Raw genomic sequence first — 8011 nt, forward strand, 5'->3', positions numbered from 1 at the left:
GATAGCATTAGTAGTTCTCGAGATATTTAGGAATGTGACAGACGGACAGACAGACGGACAGAGTCGCACCATAAGGGTTCCTGTTGTACCTTTTTGGTACGGAACCCTAAAAAATTAATGATCATTGATTTCATTTGCAATTATGTTTAATGCAATTAATTTATTTTTTTCATGATACTACTATTTTATTTAAAGTATTTAAAAATTATAAATCATATGAAAACAAACTTCTGTGAGTCAATAAAGCCCAGCAGAATGACCCGTCCTAAACCCTGGCAGTGCCTAGAGGAACTCAGGTTTGGCGTGACATAGACACACGCTGTTTTCGTCATCCGACTCGTCTTGATGAGTACTTGAGTGAGCAGTACCTACTCGTAAGATAGAGCTGATGCTCAACCCTGGCTGTACCTAAGGGAACTCGGGTTTGGTGCAATATAGGCAAACGCAGTTTTCGTCATCAGACTCGTCTTGATGAGTACTTGGGTGAGCAGTACCCAAGATAGAGCTGATGTTCCCCTATGTGCAGTCAGGGTTCAGCTTCAGCTCTATCTTAGGTACTGCTCACCCAAATACTCATCAAGGCGAGTTGGATGACGAAAACGGCTTGTTTTTATGTTGCACTAAACCTGAGTTCCATTAGGTACAACCACAACTAGGGTTCACGAAGAGCAGTATAGAAATCTCAAAATAAATACCTACCTACTTAAAACTATTATACGTTTCGTCTTTTTAAAATTACACATTTTATTTTTGTTAATTGTTAATTGTCAATGACACTTTCAATTTACATTAGCAATTAATTTAATTTTTAATGGTTTGTGTAGCGATTAGCCATTAATCCTTTTCATTAATTTTTCGAAATGCATTAACGTTAATGGCAATTGGTGTTAATTGCAATTAACAATTAATTTTCCGTCAATTGTCAATGGTTAATGGCAATTAACGTTTTCAATGGTTAATTTTTAATGGTTAATTGCATTGACGTTCGGCCAACACAGCTGTAAGTTCAGATGTTGGTTGCACAAGGTCGTGTATTATGTAAAAATAAAAGGCCTCCCAAGATCCACTCCAGGTTTTATTTCATGAAAATTTTACTGGTATTTTTTTTTCTATTTCAGTACACTGTTTTTAAGGAATCAGAAACCGAAAGTTTATTTGTAACACATAGGTTATTATTAGATCTTAGGTATAGGTATACATCTGAACAAAACTATGATTTGCCGGTTGGCTGCAAAACATCTTTATAATGAGGAGGCACACTCAAAGTTTATGACAGATGGCGCCACCTTAATAGTCCATTGCACAGATAAAGAATTTCATACTTGAGAGTGAGAAGATGAGAAATAAAAAATAAATAACGATATTATTATTAAAAAAAAAACACACTTATGTACTAAATTTATAAAAACACTAAAAACATCTGTATGTAAAAAGATCGTTAATATATATATAATAATAATATAAAAAACCGGCCAAGAGCGTGTCGGGCCACGCTCAGTGTAGGGTTCCGTAGTTTTCCGTATTTTTCTCAAAAACTACTTAACCTATCAAGTTCAAAACAATTTTCCTAGAAAGTCTTTATAAAGTTCTACTTTTGTGATTTTTTCATATTTTTTAAACATATGGTTCAAAAGTTAGAGGGGGGGGGACGCACTTTTTTTTTCCTTTAGGAGCGATTATTTCCGAAAATATAAATATTATCAAAAAACGATCTTAGCAAACCCTTATTCATTTTCACCTATCCAACAATATATCACACGTTAGGGTTGGAATGAAAAAAATTTCAGCCCCCATTTTACATGTAGAGGGGGTACCCTAATAAAACATTTTTTTCCATTTTTTATTTTTGCACTTTGTCGGCGTGATTCATATACATATTGGTACCAAATTTCAGCTTTCTAGTGCTAACGGTTACTGAGATTATCCGCGGACGGACGGACGGACGGACGGACGGACGGACGGACGGACGGACGGACGGACGGACGGACAGACAGACATGGCGAAACTATAAGGGTTCCTAGTTAACTACGGAACCCTAAAAAGGAGGACCAAGATGTTAATATTTACAAAAAACAAAAACAACAAAATAAGTATTTCTGTAACCAATACATTGCCACTTCTAGTATCAGTAACTCAGCGTACTTGCTGATCATACCATTTATGCCGTAAACAAAATACATGTCTATTACAAAAAATAGTCTAACATTAATAGCTAATAAGGTCGATTGCTGAATGTATACTAAGCTCATAGCAGATAAGAAACAGCCTCCATATTCTTGATACCTACGGTCTACTCACCCGTTATTCTGACCTGTACAGAGTGGTCTCCGTTGACTCACATTTTTTTACGATTCCCGGGAATAAGTTAAACTGGGCCACAACCTACTCTTAACTGCCAAACGTTTTATGTACATTTAAGAACCGCACCACGGGTGCGTATCGATCGATATAACTTTTTTTGATATATTTTTAGTCGTTATAACGATCATTTGATATAATTGTTGAATCATATAACAACAAATAATATACTAACAAATTGTATAATTCTCATTTGATATAATGATCATTTTTTCGAATAACATTTATTCTAACATACTTTGAGTATAATGCTTATTTCCTATAATTGACCGCAGCGAAGCAAGGGCTACGTTTTAACTCAAGCAATTTGCTTTTGTATGTCCGGATGTCTCGCTCTACAGCTCGCATTTCCCAACCGATTCGCGTGAAATTTTGCGACCAGATTGTATGACTCAATAAAATTTTTTTGTCGTCCCAGATTTTGGAAATTGTTAAAAATGACAAAGTCATGGGGCCTCACGCCTTAATTTTTAGCCGTATCGATATCTTAAAAGTCTCGTCTTTTAGATGCATGTATATAGAGTGCTTGACAAAAAAATCTGACGTTTTAGAACACAAGTTTAGACGGTAGATGTAAAAATATGTAATTTTGCATGAGAATAAGCATTTTAATTTCGCCAATCTACGTATGTGTTATGGTGGCTCAGTGGTAAGTCACCGTGCTTTTTTTCAAATTTCTAATCACCAAGTTCTGCGTTCGAATCCTCCAGGTGCCATAATTTTTGTATTTTTTTTTGCATTTGAATTTTATATTAATAATTATATTTTAACCAACTAAGCGATATATACATTTTATATACATATAATCATTTTTTTAGTAGAAAGTAAAATCCTGTTTGTTGATCGAAATTTGCATTTTTATGTCCGTATAATATTTTCCTCTATTCAACCGATCCTCGTAAAATTTAATTATGTAACGAAACTATTTATATTTATTTTTTATGATCCAGTGTTTAATAATTTTGAAGTACAAAAAAAACTTATTATTTATAAATAAATGTAGTGCCGAACATGGCAAAAATAAGTACTAACCAATTTGATTATAGAAAAGATGAGCTGAAATAATTATGATGCCTCTCCTACAACGTCACGCCACAATATTCTCAGAGATGGCGTTAAACAGAAGATAAAAACTTACCTCGGAAAAATCAACAAAATTGTGTTTGACTAAAGAAAACGGAGTGGAGTCCCTCCGCGCGGCATAAGTGAAACTTCGTAACATAATTATGATAGCTGTCGGCAACAAGAAGAAAAATAATAAAAATAAAAATACAAAAAGTTTTGCATTTGCCGGGAATCGAACCTAGAAATATGACTAGCGTGAGGGCAAAAATGTACCATGAATGACACTGCACCACCGTGGTTTATACTAAACAGTGCGAATTTAAGAGTTATGTGCTGCCAACTTTCAAGTAGATTGAATTAGTGAGTTGGCGATACATCGTAGTATTTAAAATAGTTGGGTTAGGGTTTTCTTCTGACCCTTAAAAGCGAAAATAGGAAACTCACTTCGCGGGCTAGCGTCGACACGTTTACAAAACAAAAATTGATAACTAAACGAAAATGGACGACGAGGGGCGAAGCCCACCGTCAAAAAGCCAACGTAGTACGTATTGAAAATAAATTAGGTTAGGGTCTTTTATACGACCCTTAAGAGTGAAAATAAGGGGGGGCTCGGGGGACGCAGCCCCCCGAAAAAAAGAAAGACCAATTAAGTTTCCAAACTAAGTAAGGTTAGGGTTTTCTTGTGACACTGAAAAGCGAAAATAGGCAACCCACTTCGCGGGCTAGCGTCGACACGCTTACAAATCCAAAATTGATAAGAAAAACAAAACGGACCACGAGAGGCGAAGCATCCACAAGGGGGCTCGGGGGCGAAGCCCCCGCCAAAAATAAATACCAACGTAGTACGTATTGAAAATAAGTTAGGTAAGGGTCTTTTTTACGACGCTTAAGAGAGAAGATAAAGGGGGGGGGGTTCGGGGGGCGCAGCCCCCCGCAAAAAAGAAAGATCAATTGAGTATCCAAACTAAGTAAGGTTAAAGTTTTCTTGCGACCCGTAAGAGGGAAAATAAGGGGGGGCTCGGGGGGCGTAGCCCCCGCAAAATAGAAATACCGATTAAATATCCAAACTAAGTAAGGTTAGGGTTTTCTTCACCAAAAAGAAATAACACTTAGTACGTATTGAAAATAAGTTAGGTTTTGGTTCTCTTGCGAAGTTTAAGACCGAAAATAGGGGGGGGCTCGGGGGCGCAGCCCCCGCAAAATAGAAATACCGATTAAGTATCCAAACAAAGTAAGTTTAGGGTTTTCTTGTGACCCTGAAAAGTGAAAATAGGCAGCCCACTTCGCGGGCTAGCGTCGACACCCTTAGAAATCGAAAATTGATAACAAAACCAAAATGGATGACGAGGGGAGAAGCACCCACAAGGGGGGCTCGGGGGGCGAAGCCCCCCGCCAAAAAGAAACACCACGTAGTACGTATTGAAAATAAGTTAGGTTAGGGTAAACTTGCGATGTTTAAGATCGAAAATAAGGGGGGGCTTGGGGGGCGCAGCCCCCCGCAAAATAGAAAGACCAATTAAGTATCCAAACTTAGTAAGGTTAGGGTGTTCTTGTGACCCTGAAAAGCGAAAATAGGCAACCCACTTCGCGGGCTAGTATCGACACGCTTACAAATCGAAAATTGATAAATAATCCAAAATGGACGACGAGGGGTGAAGAAAGAAATACCAACGTTGTACGTATGGAAAAGAAGTTAGGGTTTTCTTGCGGCGAAACACCCACCCGGGGGCTCGGGAGAGGGGGGGGTGGGTAGCCCCCACGAAATACCAACGTAAAACCTATTGAAAATAAGTTAGTTTAAGGTTTTTTTGCGACGAACAAGAGTGAAAAGAAGGGTGGGGGGGGGGGCGGCTTGGGGGCCCAGCCCTCGAAAAAAGAAAGACCTATTAAATATCCAAACTAACTTAGGTTAGGATTTTCTTGTGACGCTTAGAAGCGAAAAGCCCACTTTGCGGGCTAGCGTCGACACGATTACAAAACAAAAGTTGATAACAAAACCAAGGGCAGGACTATGATGCTTGCCATTTTATCACGTATCTACGCGGATAAAGCATCCGTCACGTTGTGGCAAGTTAGTCAGTGTGAGATTGACATAATTATGTCTTATCCACATTGATAAGTGATAAAAGTGCAAGCATGATAGCCCCACAGTTTTTATATGTTAAATGCAGTAATTGCCGTTAAGGGCTTGAGTTGAGTGCCTATAGCGTACGAGTATATGTCGCTTGAAACTGTTGCTGTCATGAGGTCACGACTTGACTGCGATAATCACTAATTAGCTTTCAGTTGTGCGTTCTCTAAGCATTTCGCGAAGGTCTACAGCTCCCAGAGCCACTAGTAAATAAATGGTATAACACAAACTCTTTCTAGAGCACAGTTAGAATAAAAATAATGTACAATAAATTAGATCCATCATTTACCAGAAAAGTAGATTGGGTTAGAACTGTGACCCCCCTACACACAACGTGCTGCTACCAGAAAAATAGGTTAGGTTAGGTTTGAACTGTGACCCTTAAACATATGTACTGCTATCAGAAGAAAAGGTTGGGTTAGGTTAGAACTGTGATCCCTTCAAAAAAGAATAAAATTAATTCAAGAAATGTTTTACTGTTTGCTATTTATACTATACTAGTCGTATATCAATAGATAGTTATACCATATAACGGTTATTATAAATAAATGTTATACGAAATAATGATTATACAAAATAAAAGTAGATATTTTGTGGTTATACCAAATGTTAATTATGTCAAATGAGTGATTATATCCTTTAAATATATATCAAATGTTGTTATATCAAATGTTTCTATACCAAAAAAAGTTATACCAATCATTACACACCCCCGCACCACTAATCACCTTGTTTTGTATAAGTGTATTGGCGACTTATTTTATTGAATTTTTAAAAATACCCTCTATGTTTATAGTTCTTTCGTTAACTTCACACAAAATAAATGTATTTGTATAGTTTTAAGTTCTCATGTAAGCGAATTGTAAATTCTTAGTGAGAATAAAGCATCTTAAACCTAAAGATGATATTTTTCCCTCTTTCACATATGAATGACAGTGACATGCCTAAGCACTTGCACTGGCGCCGCCTGGCGGGATAAAATGTCAGTGTGCCTCCTCATTTCATATAACATTCATTAACAACTTTGTAAGTTTCGTCATGTCCAACGTATTCAAAAACTCAGGTTGGCTTAGGTTTAGGTCTAAAAATAAAACTTACATCTAACTCTCTGTCACGTACATTAAAAACTCGAAATTAGTCAATATTTTGCATTTTCAGTGAAATGTCATGAAACCAAAAACCGAGATGTTAATGAAATCCTCTTAAAAAAATAACTAAAATGCTATAGACTGGATAAGGTCATATCGATAAAATAATTATTAAAAAATACATTATGTTTCGAGGATCTTTTGATAAGTTATATTTTTAAAAGGACACAATATTTTTTTACCTACTTAAGTATTATTATAATAATAAACTTTTGAATAAATTACATCCCGCGTAAATTTTACACTTTGTTGTGTTTTGATACGTATTTTTAATAGTCCGTTTATGAGTCCCACAGCTGCAGGGCAATTTGTATAAATCCCTATATATTAAATTTTTAATTTGGTACTAGGACATTTTCAGAATTTGGGACCCCCAATTAGCGAAAGTTGTTAACAAAAATTAACTTACTGTCAATTGTGACGATAATTAAGAATGATTTTCAATAAAACGAAGTTTTTGTGTTAATTACATAAACTTTAAGCAATAATCTACATTCAGAATGTGAAAACAAAAAATTTTTAGACAGATTTCATGCTTAATTGTCGTCACAAAACTGACAGCAAGTTAATTTTTGTTAACAACTTTTGCTCATTGGGGGGAGTCAACTACTGAAAATGCCCACTACTTAACTAAATATCTGAACACACTTAAGCTTATATTATTAGGCCTATTCAGTTATGTAGGTATTTATAGATGGTCAAGAAAATCTTGCCAGTAAAAAAAGCGCGGAATTAAAATTTTCTATGGACGATAAACTCTCGACCCTATATTTTCGTTATTATTTCAAATGTCGCTGTCGCTGTGAACGACAACGAAACGTCATACATTTTATAAAATACCGTGTACATCAAAAAAATAAATAATAAAAGTAGTCGGTTCGGAAAGAGAAGAGTCGTGGAATGTATGGGACTTTACGTGACTCTACTCTTTCCGTACATACTCTAAAATAAATAAAATGGCTGATGGCATCATACATGACATTCATAAGTTCATAACACATAGAGAAAAAATTAAGACACCAGTCTACCACTCTACTGTTTTCGAAAAGATTATGCAAATGTTATTGCAACCATTATAAAATTTTCCACTGCTCCAGTTACGGAAATATGGCATCATTAATCATAGATCAATCAATATACTTACAATACAATGTATGGCAAGGCACAATACATCTGTTCCTTGCGAATACGAAATAACTCATCGTCGAAAATGCATTGCTTTATTAAATGCAATAATAGTATTGCAAGTCGCTCGAAAAATCGAAGACTCTATAGGGATGACGACTACATAAAAAAATGGCATTCTGTT

Source organism: Leguminivora glycinivorella, chromosome 3 (assembly GCF_023078275.1).
Source record: "Leguminivora glycinivorella isolate SPB_JAAS2020 chromosome 3, LegGlyc_1.1, whole genome shotgun sequence".
NCBI lineage: Eukaryota > Metazoa > Arthropoda > Insecta > Lepidoptera > Tortricidae > Leguminivora > Leguminivora glycinivorella.